The sequence below is a fragment of the Numenius arquata genome, chromosome 6 (assembly GCF_964106895.1).
Source record: "Numenius arquata chromosome 6, bNumArq3.hap1.1, whole genome shotgun sequence".
Classification (NCBI taxonomy): Eukaryota; Metazoa; Chordata; class Aves; order Charadriiformes; family Scolopacidae; genus Numenius; species Numenius arquata.
The window spans coordinates 18747393-18761396 of NC_133581.1; positions in this window are offsets into that span (position 1 = coordinate 18747393).

Here is a 14004-nt window from a genome sequence, read left to right on the forward strand (position 1 = left end):
AGATCTGTAATGGTATTTTGGCTTCTAGTGCCTAAATTCCCATTTACTGAAACAAGACCTGGGTCCTAAGAAATTAACCCAAGAGAAGATTTTACTTGCACTTTAAACTATTGGCAGTATTTTTTGATTGCAGAGCAGAATTTTCATCTTATATTTGAGCCTTAAATATATAACTCGTATGTATAGTCAGCTGAAATTACTGTATAGATTTTGAGAGCCATATGCAGACCTTACACATGCTAAAAATACATGCAAGCTGTTGCATAATGGTAAAACAATAAAAACATAACCATGGCCTATTTTTCTCTTTCATTCATTACTAACACCGATCTCTTTCTACCTGAAAGAAATCCACAATTAAATATTAATAGCAGCAAACTGTTGAATAAACATCTGCAGCTGTAAGCAATAGCCATTTAAGCTTGAATAAACACTCAGAACAAGAAAAGTGAGTATTAATAATAAAGTTCAAAAATTACCAAGAAGCAGCATTGTAGGACTTATCTAGGAAATTATACTGAATTTTCAGAAGGTATATTTTTGAGGAAGTAATACAATCTTTTGCTTTCTTTAGGAGTAAAAAAGAACCTGTCTCCCTCTGCTGGTTTTCAGAGAAAAAAAAAAAAGTTTATAGGCACTAAAAAATCATAGCTGAACTTTTGATACAAATTACCAGATGTTCTAGAATTAGGGCTCAGAACTTGTTGCCTTTAAATATGTAGTAGTTGCCTTGAGAAGATTAGAACTACCTGTCTTGATTAGCTGAGGTTTGGCAGATTTTTGTGGTAGTTACTCTGTTTAATCTAACAGTTTCTCAGTATATTTAACGTTATTTCTTTATATGTACATCTTTAAGAAAAATATAACTTAAGATAAATTTAAACTGTTTAGCCTTTAACTCAAGTATCACTGAATCTTGTAGCTATCCTGAAGAATGGCCTAATATTGGAGTCGTAAATATAGATGCATAATTTTCCTTTCCTGCATACTCTGAGGTAGTGTACTTTGTCATTCAGATTAAGCCTTTTTCTTTCAAATATGAGTTTCTAAATTGCTCGATAAATATGTCACAGGCCATAAGGCTTTTGCAGGCCACATGCACAAGAATAGCTACAGCACATAGCATAGCTCGCCAGTTATGACAACTGCATGAGGTTTCTCTGGATTGCGCTGGGACTGAGATGCTGAGACTGGCTGCTCCAGGATGGGTGGTCGCCCCTGGCCAAGATGCAGCATTGCCCACCCTGCTGAGCTGTGAGCCCCTGCACTGCTGTTCCCCCAGACCGCTCCACAAGACAGTGAGACACCCACACATGATCTGTGCCAAGGAGAGTGTATCAGCGGGACAGGAACTTTGTGTTGCAAACCCCACCCCGATGAACAAATGTTTGGGAATTTCCATGGAACAGACGTGCTGCACAAAGTAGCTACCATGTTCTGGCACTTGTCGTGGTATCTGCAAAGAGCATTTTGTCCTTCATACAATATGCTCCAGCTTCCTATTGTCAGAGGAAACGTATTTGTCATTTAATAATCCCTTTGCTTCTACTGACAATTCCTCATTCACAAAAGGATACTCTTACTAGAGACATCAAGTTTATTCCATGCAGTTAGTAAAGGGCAAGTAGCAATTAAATTAAGGCCTTCATCTGTTAAATTTGGGGGGCTTACATAAATGCATTTTAGGCTGAGAAGAAAATTAAGGCAATTTTCTTTTTAAAGTGATTTTGGGGTTGGTTTTTTTTGTTGTTGTTGTTTTTACTTCCCATGTGTTATCTTCACTAAAACACATTTGTTATGCTTTGTTACATGTAGCTGTCCTTTTGATCTGGGTATACATCAAGGTTCCTTTTATCCTTAGTATTGTTTTATAAGGCATCTGCCAGATGCAGTTTGTGTATTTCCAGTTAAAACCAGTGTCACTAAAGTCAGTGTTGAGGCTTAACCCCAGCCAGCAGCTAAGCACCACGCAGCTGCTTGCTTGCTCCCCCCCAATGGGATGGGGGAGAGAACTGGAAGGGTAAAAGTGAGAAAATTCGTGGGTTGAGATAAAGGCTATTGAGTTTAATGGGTAAAGCTGTGCACACGAGCCAAGCAAAACAAGGAATTCATTCACTGCTTCCCATTGGCAGGCAGGTGTTCAGCCATCTCCAGGAAAGCAGGGCTCCATGACACGTATTGGTTACTTGGGAAGACTAATGCCAGCACTCCAGACATGTCCGCCCCCTTCCTTCTTCTTTCCCCAGCTTTACATGCTAAGCATGACATCGTATGGTATGGAATATTCCTTTTGTCAGTGAGGGTCAGCTGTCCCAGCTGTCCCCCTCACAACTTCTTCTGCACCCCCAGCCTACTCTCACACCACTGGTGGGGTGGGGTGAGAAGCAGGAAAGGCCTTGAGGCTGTGTAAGGGCTGCTCAGCAAGAACCGAAACATCCCTGTGTTATCAACATTGTTTTCAACACAAATCCAAAACAAAGCTCCGTAGTAGCTACTGTGAAGAAAATTGATGCTATCCCAGACAAAACCAGCACAGTTAGTTACACAAGTTGATTTGATTTTTGTGTATGTTGTGTTGGAATTCTTTTGTGAAGTTTGAGTATCGGGGTAGTGAGCGCAACATGCACTTTCCCCAAACATTTGGCCAAATTCTCTCATGTTTATTCTGCCTGTGGTATACAATTTAATTTTAATAAAAATGTTACTTAATAAAATTGAATGGATTTTAACTGCTTGTCTATGTGCAACACACTTCTTCTTTTTAACAAGACACAGCTTTACCAAGTGTCTCCTGAAAACTCTCAGGGCAACTGTGGCATTTGGTCAATGTATCACAGAGAACATACACAGGAGCAAGGTAGTGAGACTGCCAAGACACACACCTTGTGCGTTGTATTTACACAGGCATATTAATTACTTCCTGTATAAGAAATACTTGAAAACTGATGTAATGTTTTCATGCGGGAATGTGTAAGTTGTAATTATCCATTCATAAGCAAGTCTGCAGGCTATGTCATTGTTCTCTTCACTGACTCAACTATCTAGGGGATACTGTCATTTTAGTTAGAAGCTGGGCTTCCAATGCCAACCACTTATCTCTGCTAAAGCAGAACTATTTCAGCTGCCAAGCTATGGAGAATGCTACATGGCATCTGATATGCAAGTGCCGTTTCTAAAACTGGCTGGTACTGCTTCTAGAGTGCACCTGATAATTGGTATATATTCAATGTGAATGTAGCTGAGAAACTATGAAAGGGGAGGCAAGAGTACCTGTGTCAGAGTTGCTCTTCAGTGTAATGGGTGAAAGCTGAGGAAGGAATGGCATATTGTTTGTAATTTAGTGTGGTAAAAGGAAATCAGTACCTATTTAAGAAACATGAAGTGGAATTGGGGTTTTATGCAGTCCTTCATAACCTAGAATATTTTTCAAAAATGAGATACTGCTGAACAGAATGGGTTTAAATTATAAAAATAAATGCAAAATAGCAGGAAAAATTTCTGACAAGAAGGAAATAATTTCTAAGGAAAGTCACAGAAGGTTCTTAGAGTTCTCATGGTACTGGTAGACAGGCTTGATAATAGTCTAAAATTCTGCACTAATCTGTAGAATGAACCAAATCATCCTTCCTATCTCAACTTTTATGATTCATATTTGACCTGGTCATACTGTCATGTTACATAACATGATGGAGGCTCATCAGTCAAATAGTCATCATTTTGTTGAAATCGTTGGATATTGTAGCTGCCTTTTATTTAGGCTAAGCAGATTAATGCTCCCTTGGTTAGTGATGGATGAAACACAGACAAACAGTTGTGGCCAGTAAGTTGGAGGTGGAATCCAGAGCAGTTTAACGTGACTGACCCGTGTGTGAGGGGGAAAGCAGCACAAACACCGTGGGAACTGCTTTGCACCAGGAGGTGCTGGTCCATTGGGATCCCGGTAAGAAAGGCGCTCTGCCTCTGTGAAGTATCACTTAAACTGCTGTTCATCAGAGCCAGCACTATGAAGAAAGAGAGGATGGTATAGATAATCCTGCATCCCTATAGATGCTGGGAACCCTCAGTTGTGCAGCATCGAACGCCCACAGCACATTCTGCAGACCCTATCCATAGAAAAGGCTTTCCCATGTCAGTCATTATAGGATTTTCTTACAAGAAAACAACTTTGTCCATCATTTCTCCTGCCAGATAGAAAGGGTGTTCACATGGGAACCTCTTGCTGCACTTTCAGATAAAGGCAAGGACGCGCAGGTGGTGTAATCGCTGGTACCAAGTGGGAGCCGCCTGGAGACTCCCATTACAATGAGCCACAAAGTTTATCCCGCAGCCAAGGGATATGCCCAGCACAACACAGGTCTGGAGGCCAGGCTGGACAGGCAGCACAGCACAGGCCTCTGTCTAGTTGTTCTGTGGGTCACTAACTCCTCCACGTAGAATGGTCTCCTGGCCAGCATCACTACAGGAGCCCAGCAGCAGAGATGGCCAGGAGACATGACTGCCAGGACAAAAAATCTAAAATGCAATCTGGAAAACAGGTCTATTTGGACAGACAGTCTGAAAAAAAACCTGGACCTTGAGAGCAAAGTAGGTGTCTTCTACTGATGCTCTGTTCTGTGTCCAGAATTGGAGCACATTTGGCTTATTGATTGTCAGTACTGGAATGGCGTTAGAGAGGATTGATTTCTCCTCTTAGTAACTGACAACCTGAAAAATTCTTGACAGCTTATATCACAAGGGTAGTAACAACCCTGGTAATTTTTTTAATCTGTGTAAATAAAAAATTATGCCTATGATGCCTCTACAGGAACACATTTTGTGTCATCCTTCAAAGTCTCCATTTTGCTCTTGTTGAAGTCACCTGCAAGGGCTTTCGTTGACCTTAATGTTGAAAGGTCAAGATTTATCTGATAGAAGATGCTTAGATGCTAAAATGGTGGGGTTTATATATAATCACACAGAAAAATGTCACTGCCAGCAATGTATTTATGACTTATTTTTATTAATTCATTTATATTGTAGCATCTGAGCTGACACTTTTTCATGTGTCTTCTATGCTTCATTAAGCATTTTGTATTTTTTGGGTCTTCGGTGTGCTAAAAGTGCTGGATAAAATACCAATAGGCATAAACAACTCTTCAATTATTTTAAGCAGTATCCCCTGAATGGACCGAACACAAAGTTATTCTCTCTGGAATTCTTTTGCATCTACATTAAAATTCATATTGTTACTTTTAACTGCCCATTACAACTTTTAATTTGATTTTACGAAAGGCCCATTGTCTAAACTTTGTATAAAATCCCACATGCAATACTTTTGAGCATACTCAAAGCATTACACTCTTTTGAAGCTATTGTGAAGGTCAAACCAAAATATTGTCTTTTTGAAACGTGTTGGTATGTCAGGGAGGCTGGAGCTGACAACAGGGATCAGCGGGGGCCAAGCGAAGTAGTTTCTGAAGTTAAATTAAGCAAAATTCCGTTCAGTGGAACACGTTGTTCCAAACCCCTGGAGCCGTCAACGGGCAAGTGAACAACCAAACCCCGTGTGCTGCGGAGCATCCTCGTCCCACCGGCGTCGCCGCTCAAGCTCTTCCTCCGGTGTGTTTTCTGCTCCCGGCGGGCGGGGGCCGTACCCTTCCCCCGCGGTCGGCGGCGGAGGAAGTTCGCTGTCTCTGCGGCCCAGCTCCTGCCCCCCCCCCCCCGACATTTCTGGTGCGTTGTGCAAGTTTCCAGTCATGCCGAACGTTCTTAGGAAGATGGGGCGATAAGGGGAGGAAATGACGGAGAGTCACCTCAGAGCCACCCAGCCCCCGCTCCCGTGGCCGAAGGGGCCCCCGACAGCTACAGCGGCGGCGCTTCCACCCAGACCCCCGCCGGCCGTTAACGGCCCGTTTCCCCTGCCGGGGGGCCGACCCCGCGCCACCGGTTGGGCTCCTCCTGAGAGGAGGCGGCGATGCGGGGACAGGTGAGGTGGCAGACGGCCGAGCGCCCGGGGCAGGCTCGGAGTGAGGCGGCCGGCACCGCGCCCCGCCCCGCCCCGCCCCGCCCCCGCCCATCTCCTCAGGGCCGGGGCCGGAAGTGAGCGCACGGCGGCGGCGGCGGCGGTTCGGCGGCGGGAGGGGGCTGCCTGCAGCCTGGCGCGCGCGGTCTCGGCGGCGGCAGGGAAGAAGGGAAATGGCCGCAGCTGCGGGGCGGCGGCGCTGCGAGGTAGGCGCGGGGAGCCGCCGTAAGCCGCCGTCGCTGGATGGCGGAACCAGGCTGGGGCTCTGCTCCCTGCCTCTGCTTCGCCCCTCTCCTCCCTCTCTGCGGCCTCCGGGCGCTCCCCGCTGCCGGCTCGGCCTCGGGGCGGCTCCGGGCCCGGGGGCGGCCGGGGCGGCACCTGCGAGCGGCGGGGCCCGGGCCGCGGTGGCGGGTGGGCAGCGGGGCCGGGGCCAGCCTCGTCTGTGCCGGGAGGCGGCGGAGGCGCTGCCCGCTGGAGGTACTTGGTGGGGTAACTTTGAGTCTGAAGCGCTGGAGAGGGGCCAGTTCTGACAGGGAGGGGATCCCGAGGCGTCCTGGGGAGCCGCTGGCGCTTCGTAGCTCTCCGGCTTTCGGAGGTGCTTTTTGTACCTGAGGGTGAAGTCTTGGGGGCGGCAGGTGGCTGTCACCTGGCGCCGAGCAGGGTTTCGGGAGCCGGAGCGCTGGCCCTGTGTAGGGGGGACCTTGGCTGTCGCCAGAGACCCGTCAGGTTGCCATTCTCTTTTTATTCATCCTCTTGTTGGCCTTTTGGATGGGTTAACTAACCGCGGGTTGGTGCGTTACCCTGGTTCCGCAGAAGTTGGCTGTTTACAAAGCTGATCTTTAAACAGCTCTGCTGTTTCCTCCGGGAGCTCTTCGGATATTAGTAGTAATAGGAGGAAGCGTGTAGCTGGTTTACTGTTCTCAACTTGATCGAGTTTACTATTCTGCATCAATGCAATAAAAAAAGGTATACTTGCATCTTTGCATAGTGAAGTTAAGTTCATCTGGGGTAGGGGAGAGATGCAGAGATTGCAATAAAAACCTCGCATATTTAAGGCAAATCTTCTTCCGAAAATGCAAGAAGAAATGTGTGATGTTTGTAAAAGATGTTGTGCAATACCTTCTTAGAATATAAACTGGGTTCAAGAGTAGTAGTCACGGATGATTTTGAAGAATTCAAAGGGAAGCACAAATGGGTCAGAAGGAATGAAATCTGACAGACAAAAATATTTTGTTAGTTGGTTTTGTTAGCTTTGAAAGTGGTTGTGTCCTTCATTCTCCCAACACTGAGAGTGGGCCTGGAAAAAACTTCCTTCATGCATCTGGGAGGAAGAGAAGTTCCTTAAATTGGGCACGTTTACTGCATTTGTAGGGGGGGAGGGAACAAGACTATAATGCCCACTAAGTTAACTTCTAAAAAAACCCACAAAAACCTGAAAACAAGTTGAAGCAAAATTAATAAGAATAAATAGCCAGTGAAAGGAAGTTGCATAAAAGATAATGGCAGTGAGAGAAAGCACAGGGAGAAGTAAAGTAACAAATATTTGAAGTTAAATGGCCTTTTGTTGGAGGTAAAAACAAAAAAAAACCCAAACCAAAAAAGTAATAAACTATTTAGAGTCTTCTTAAATGTTGTGCTATATTTGAACAGTCTTTTACATAAACGTGCTGGTTCATAAAAAAAAAAAATACATGGGCGGTCTCATGAAAGATTTAAAATTCTGATTGATTTAATAAAATAAATTTGTCCTACTTAATTACAATATAATAGTAGTCCTGATTTAGAAACTTGAGGTTTCTCTTTCCTTTTGGAATATTACTGTCATCATTAAGAACTCAAACATAAAGGTTTATCAGTACAGATAATTAGTGTATATAAAGATAAATTGATGATTTAGTTATTTTTATCCTTTTTTTTTGAGTAGCTCTCTATGAGCAACAAAGAAAATTGAATGCTTTAAATGGAAAACGATGCATTTCAAAATGCCGAGTAAAAAAATCCTTTCTGAATCTGTGGTCTTCAGTTTCTTACTTCTCAAACTAAGTTAACTTGAAACTGCTGATATTTTTCTTATCCCATGCTGCTATTATATCTGCTACCTAGCTGAAGAAAATGGAATTAAGATGTTGCTTAAAAAATAAAAATGCTGAGGTGATGTTTTGGGGTTTTTTTTGTTGTTGTGTTAGGCTTTGATGTGGGATCAAAACCAGATGAGTATGGAGCTATCTAGAAAAATGAATGCTAGACTAGAGCAGGATTGAGTGTTGTTTGGCTTTAAACTCTTGAACAATCCTCAGGCTAGCCTGTGGAAGCTTTAAAAATTGCAATAAATTAGCATTGATAGGTAAGACAGTATAAGCATAATGCTAACATGACTAGAATTCATAAAATATAGTATGTATTTTGAGGTCAGCCTTAATGACATCCAGATAATGATCTTCCATTTTTTATTTTAGAAGTACTCCCTTTTACTGTCTGCAGTTAGTGCAGTAGTTACTGTGGTATTTATTTATTTTTAGAATAGTACAACAAACTTGAGAGTATAGCACAAATATAAATTGTTTGCTTCATGGAAGTGTAACTGTAAACATATACCTCTCTTTTAAGTAGAAGACGTGGATATGTAATTACTTACCAGAAGCAGAGTTCAGTTTTTATCAGCAGTGGTCAATAACATCAGTCATCTAATTCAGCATTCATCCAGCCCCTTTGTACATGAGGAGGTTGCTGTGATGTCAGTATTTGCAGAAGAATGCAGAAGTTGTTTCCAGACTGGACAAGTAAGTGAAGGAGGAAATGTTTCAAAGCATGCCAGTAACGATAAGCCTCACTGAAACTATAAAAGATTTAGAATAAAATGTTTTCCTCAAAGCTCGCATTATAAAAAAAGTTATGAGAAGTATAGCTTTCATCTATACTTTACTAGAAATGCAACCTGAAACTATTTATTCAGACTAAGTTTAGTTTGTTGCAAGTGATGGACACTTTAGAGTGCTTTCATTGAGGAAACTGAAGTAAAGAGAGAAGATATGTCTGCATATTTAATTTAATTTTCAGGTGTGTGGCATTAAAGTTATAAACAAAATACCACTCACAATAAAACAACTGTAACTGCAAACTTGCAGTGTGTAGTGTGTGAGGACCTCATGGTGTTTGTGTTAAGAGTATGTCACTAGTTCAGATCTGGAGGTTGGTTACTGTGTGATGACCTAGGTGAATTAATTTGATCCATAAAGAGTTTGAAGCTCATAGGTTTCAATATTTTAGTTGATGTTAATAGTTATAGGAGACACATCAAGAACAAGTCATCGATAAATGATACAGTCTGCTTCTTAGATTGTAGTCACAGCAGAAAAGCGGAGGGTGGTGACAGTGCTGAGCTATAAGGTGAGTGCTGAAAGTTACATGAGTTCAGCATGCATCTGCACAAATTTCCTGGAGGGAAAAAATCCATCAGGGGTCTTAATATTAGAGAAGTTACCTCAGGATTCAGGAAGTCCTTGAGTGGCAAATTAGTCGAGACTAGAAGAGTATTTTGAGGAAGTGTCATTACATGTTTGCCTTAGTTTAACTTTTTTCCATTTGCATTTCTGAAGCCATCCTTAGAGACAAGTTAAGGATGAGATGAACCTTTGGTCTAACTGAGTATAGCCATCCTGTTCAGTTTTCTACAGGTGTAATGTTTAATTAAAAAACAGATGTAATGATTGAATCAATACAGCTAATAAGCTTAATATTTTCTAATGTATAAAGCAAAAAGGTACATGTGAACAGTGTATTTGTTCTGTCAATGAATAATCAACAATTCTGCTTAATGCTTTCATAAATACTATTTTTTTTATGACCAAGCGGCTTCTGCTGGTTATAACTGAAACTGTGCAAATTTCCTGCCTGAGGGGAAACTCATCTGCTGAAGCAAGGGGTAGAAATAATTTGACCACTGCAGCAGAATTGCATTTGGTTAGGCTGGTGGGTTGATACTAATACAGTGATACAGAGTTAAGCCTGGGACAGAGCTGTGGTGGCATGGTTTTGTCTCCTTGCTCTGCCAATGGTTTTGATTATGTTGTGTTGAAGGTGATACTGTGCGCTGCTGCACAGGGAATAGAATAGGATCTGTGTGTGGGAGGGTTATTTTCATCTCCATTTTAGTAGCCACTGGACATTGCATCATTAACTTCCTGCACTTTGCTGCATTTTGAATGCTTTGTGATGTTAGGAGGATATTTGCAGGGCTTACTTCAGGCATGTAATGTAAGAAAATTTGGGGTTTTACCATGATCCTCTATCTGTGCTGTAGAATGTTATAAAACTATATGGAAGGTGTTTATGCATCTCTATTTAGGTAATTAAAGTAGATGGCACGAATGTTTCTTTCTTCTTTTCTCTGTCCTCCCCACTCTCTAGACAGTTTCTGGATTTTTGGTTGAATTGGTTATGTAGTTTAAAATGTCTGCTTTCTGCTTGGTACCACTGGTATTGGGATTAGTGCAAGTACTGGTATAGATAGATGTTCCAGGTAATCTGTCATGCTCTACTGTGATCAGGCCTGCACTGTACGAATGACTAAGACATTGTCTGTGATATTGCTGCCTGGATAAAGCCCTGAGCACCCTTGTCACCTTCTCAGAGCTGACCCTGCTTTGAGCAAGTAATGGAAGTTGAGGCCCCTTTCAGTCTTAATTGTTCTGGGAAAGTGGTATTCCAGAGTGAAATTATTTAGCAAATCATGGATTACTGAGCAAATTACTCAGTTGGGTAATCAAAATACTTGGGGCAATGGCATTACCTAAAAAATAAGAAACCAAACCTTTGAACAGTAGTTAATATTGATTCTGCGTGGAATGTTTTGTATTGCATGAGTGTTTTTAAGTACCCTTAGAAAAGAGGGGTTGGTGGAAAAGAGTAGGAATCATAAGAGTGACATGGAGAAAAGCACAACTTTAGAGGTGGCTGAAAAGCAAGAGAAACAGTGAAAAATTTTTAAAAGCGAACTTCTGAAACAGGAGTGGGTATGAAAGCATTATTCTGTAAGGAGAAGCATTGCAACAGAACTAAAATTCTTAGCCTTTGTCAATCAATGCCGGTAATAGGCTTGGCTGTAAGGCATGGAAAAAAAAATAATCTTGGCCAAGTGCATCAGAATGAAACAGCCTGGGATGCCATCAGTTTCATTATTGCTTTTTCTGGTATCTGCATCTAGAAAATACTGTGCAGGAACAGGATTGCAGGTATGTTGTCATAGAGCTGAGAACAAAATAGGGAGAAATACAGAGATGCAAAAGTTAGTGAGTAGTTTTATAGCTCATGAAACCAATGTTGTTTCCTATTGATTTGTGTCTTCAACTGATTGGCTTTAAGGACTTCTTGCAATGATTCAAGCATTTATAGAGGTTATGCTGGTTATAAATCCGTGGTGTCTGATAACATGAGCTCATGCTACTGCTTTATTCTGACTGTGACACTCAACCTTCTTGGTAGTGTCAGGGCGCTTGTTTTTTATGAAATTTATATGGAATTCAGTTATCTTTAAGACCCCTATCTATTCAACAGACTTAAATGAAATGGTGACTAGGTTCAAAATTTGTGGGGAGGAGTATAACAGGACAAATATCCTAAGAAGCTTGCAAACATGCTGTATTAAATCTGCATGTATCCACATCTATTGGTGGATTAGCTTGCAGTGACTAATGGTGCAAATCGCTGGTTCAAGAAGGGGGAGAGTACTTTGTGGCGATGGAAAACCTATGGTCTGTTGGTAGCTGTAGCTGCCTACACTAAGATTTGGCTGGAACATCATCACAGATGCTTGCACCGTTTGTCTCTCTTGGAACATTGATCAAAAAATCAAGATTCTATAGGCTGAATTTTTCAAGGGATTTGTTGCCAATATTGAAAGACCTTGAAGCGTTCCTGGAGAATTACTGTTCTAGTACTGTAAACACCCTATTCTTACCTAGCTCTCAAGATCAGATGTTTTGTGATGGAAATTGTACTTTTCAGATGAAAATCAAAGTTAAGAGATGCAGTTGCTGTTCTGTTTATGAACTGAATGATTTGGGTAAAACAGAAATGAGTGCTGGTTCAGAGTTTGTGCCAAATTAAAAATTGCACCTGTATTTAAGCTAGTGAAATTGTCTTCGAAGATTCTGTAGATGTGACCCAAAACAAATTGGATTCAGTTTTTCAGGTAACCCCATCTGGAAGGGGGCATTTTCTAATTTTGCTAAGATGACTAGTTTAAAAAGTGATCAAGTTTTTAGTGGAAAGACAGCATGCTAGAACTATATACCTGAAATACTAGCCTTTCAGGACTAACGTACGTGTTATTGAAAAACTTCCAATTTAAACCAAACCGTATTTTTTAAAATATTGGATTTATTCATGACCTGACTTCTTGAAGTATCTATTCAGTTGTTTCTCGATTTGTGGCGATCTGAATGCATCTGGCAGAGAGGGCTTTTGAACATCAAAGTTCTTATGTTTTTTCTTGCTAAGGAGTTTTCCTGCTGTGGCAAATGCCTTGCTATGAATTCCTTTCCAGATGATTAGTACTTTCCGTAGTATATTACTGCTGCCGTCTTTTGCTAAGTTTTCCCTGTTATCCCATAAAACTGCTACCATCTCTGGTATGTAGGCACGATTTGCTAATTCTTAAGTTAGCTATCATTCAAATTATTTATTTTTTTTTTTTTAAATTAATGGCAAAATAACCATGGAGTTATTGTGAAAATGACACTTGTTTTGAGGAAGCTCTGGCTACTATATGCCAGGACATTACTTTATAAGGAATGCAGGAAATAGTCTGACTTGTTATCATTGCTTCTGTATTTAGTGCTTGGACTCTAGGGAATTTATGTAGACTGATTTGTGATAACTGCAAAGTATTTCTTAAGGATGAGTTACCAAATAATATGTTGTGTGCTTGTTTAGCACTAGAACAAATTATAAATAGAATGTTAAAACCCTTGGGTTTTTTGAAAACTCATCTTAAGTAGAGAAGAATGTTAACATGTACATAAGCAGATGGTGAGATTACCTCTGCTTAAGGTAACGTGGTTTTATCTCTAATAAAGTCATCCCTTGCTTGTTAAGATAGGAAACTCCTTTAGATTTTTGGGAGTCTTTGTCCTGGTAGAGATTATTATATCCTGTATTGATTCTTCTGAAGTTTCTTACCAAACACCTATAAATTCCTATTAGAAAAAAAAAAAAACCTCTTAATGGTTCAATTTTATGTATTTGCTAGATTAGTGCATATGTAAATATATTTTTCTTTTTTTATGTAAGCATCTGTAAGTGAAAATCTGGTTTGAAATTAATTTCCATTCCATGTATAGGCTTTGATCTGAAGGAGGTGGTCAGATATCTTGCTGTTTCTTGATGCTTTTTTTTTTTTTTTAAGAGAGTATTTTACTCCTTTGAAATAATGAATAATGAGCAATTGTCAATTAAATAAAATCACATAGCAATACACAGGTACTTGACTGAGCAAATTAACTTTAGAGTCTAAACGCATTTATGCGAAATTGCCTCCAAGAAGGTGTTGCTCTTAGGGGAACTCTGCTAGTCTGGAGCCAGAGAAAGAGGTCTGCAGACTCATGTCTGATCACATCTGGTTGAATACTTAAAGAAAATACTGCTTAAAGTTAACTAGGTCACGCTGCAAGAGACAGATTACCTTTCATCAAGCTATAGATAAATCGGGTGGTTGACATTTTTAGATCTGCTTTCAAACAAATCTTAAAGCGGGCAGTTTGGCGAGTTACTGCTAGGGCAGTGTAAATATGGGGATTTTGTATGAAGTATGAATGTGTCCATTTAATTTCAAATATAAGGGAGAAATAAGCGGTATAGGAATCTGTTTTACCACTTTCAAATTTCTGTTATAATTTGTCAAGTTGCTTCTAGTTGTACTTTTTTTTTTAAAAAAAAAAAAAAAAAAAGGGAAAGCATTTGGCCCATTCTTTTAAGTGTTTGGAAAGAGAGTTGTGCTCTTGAAC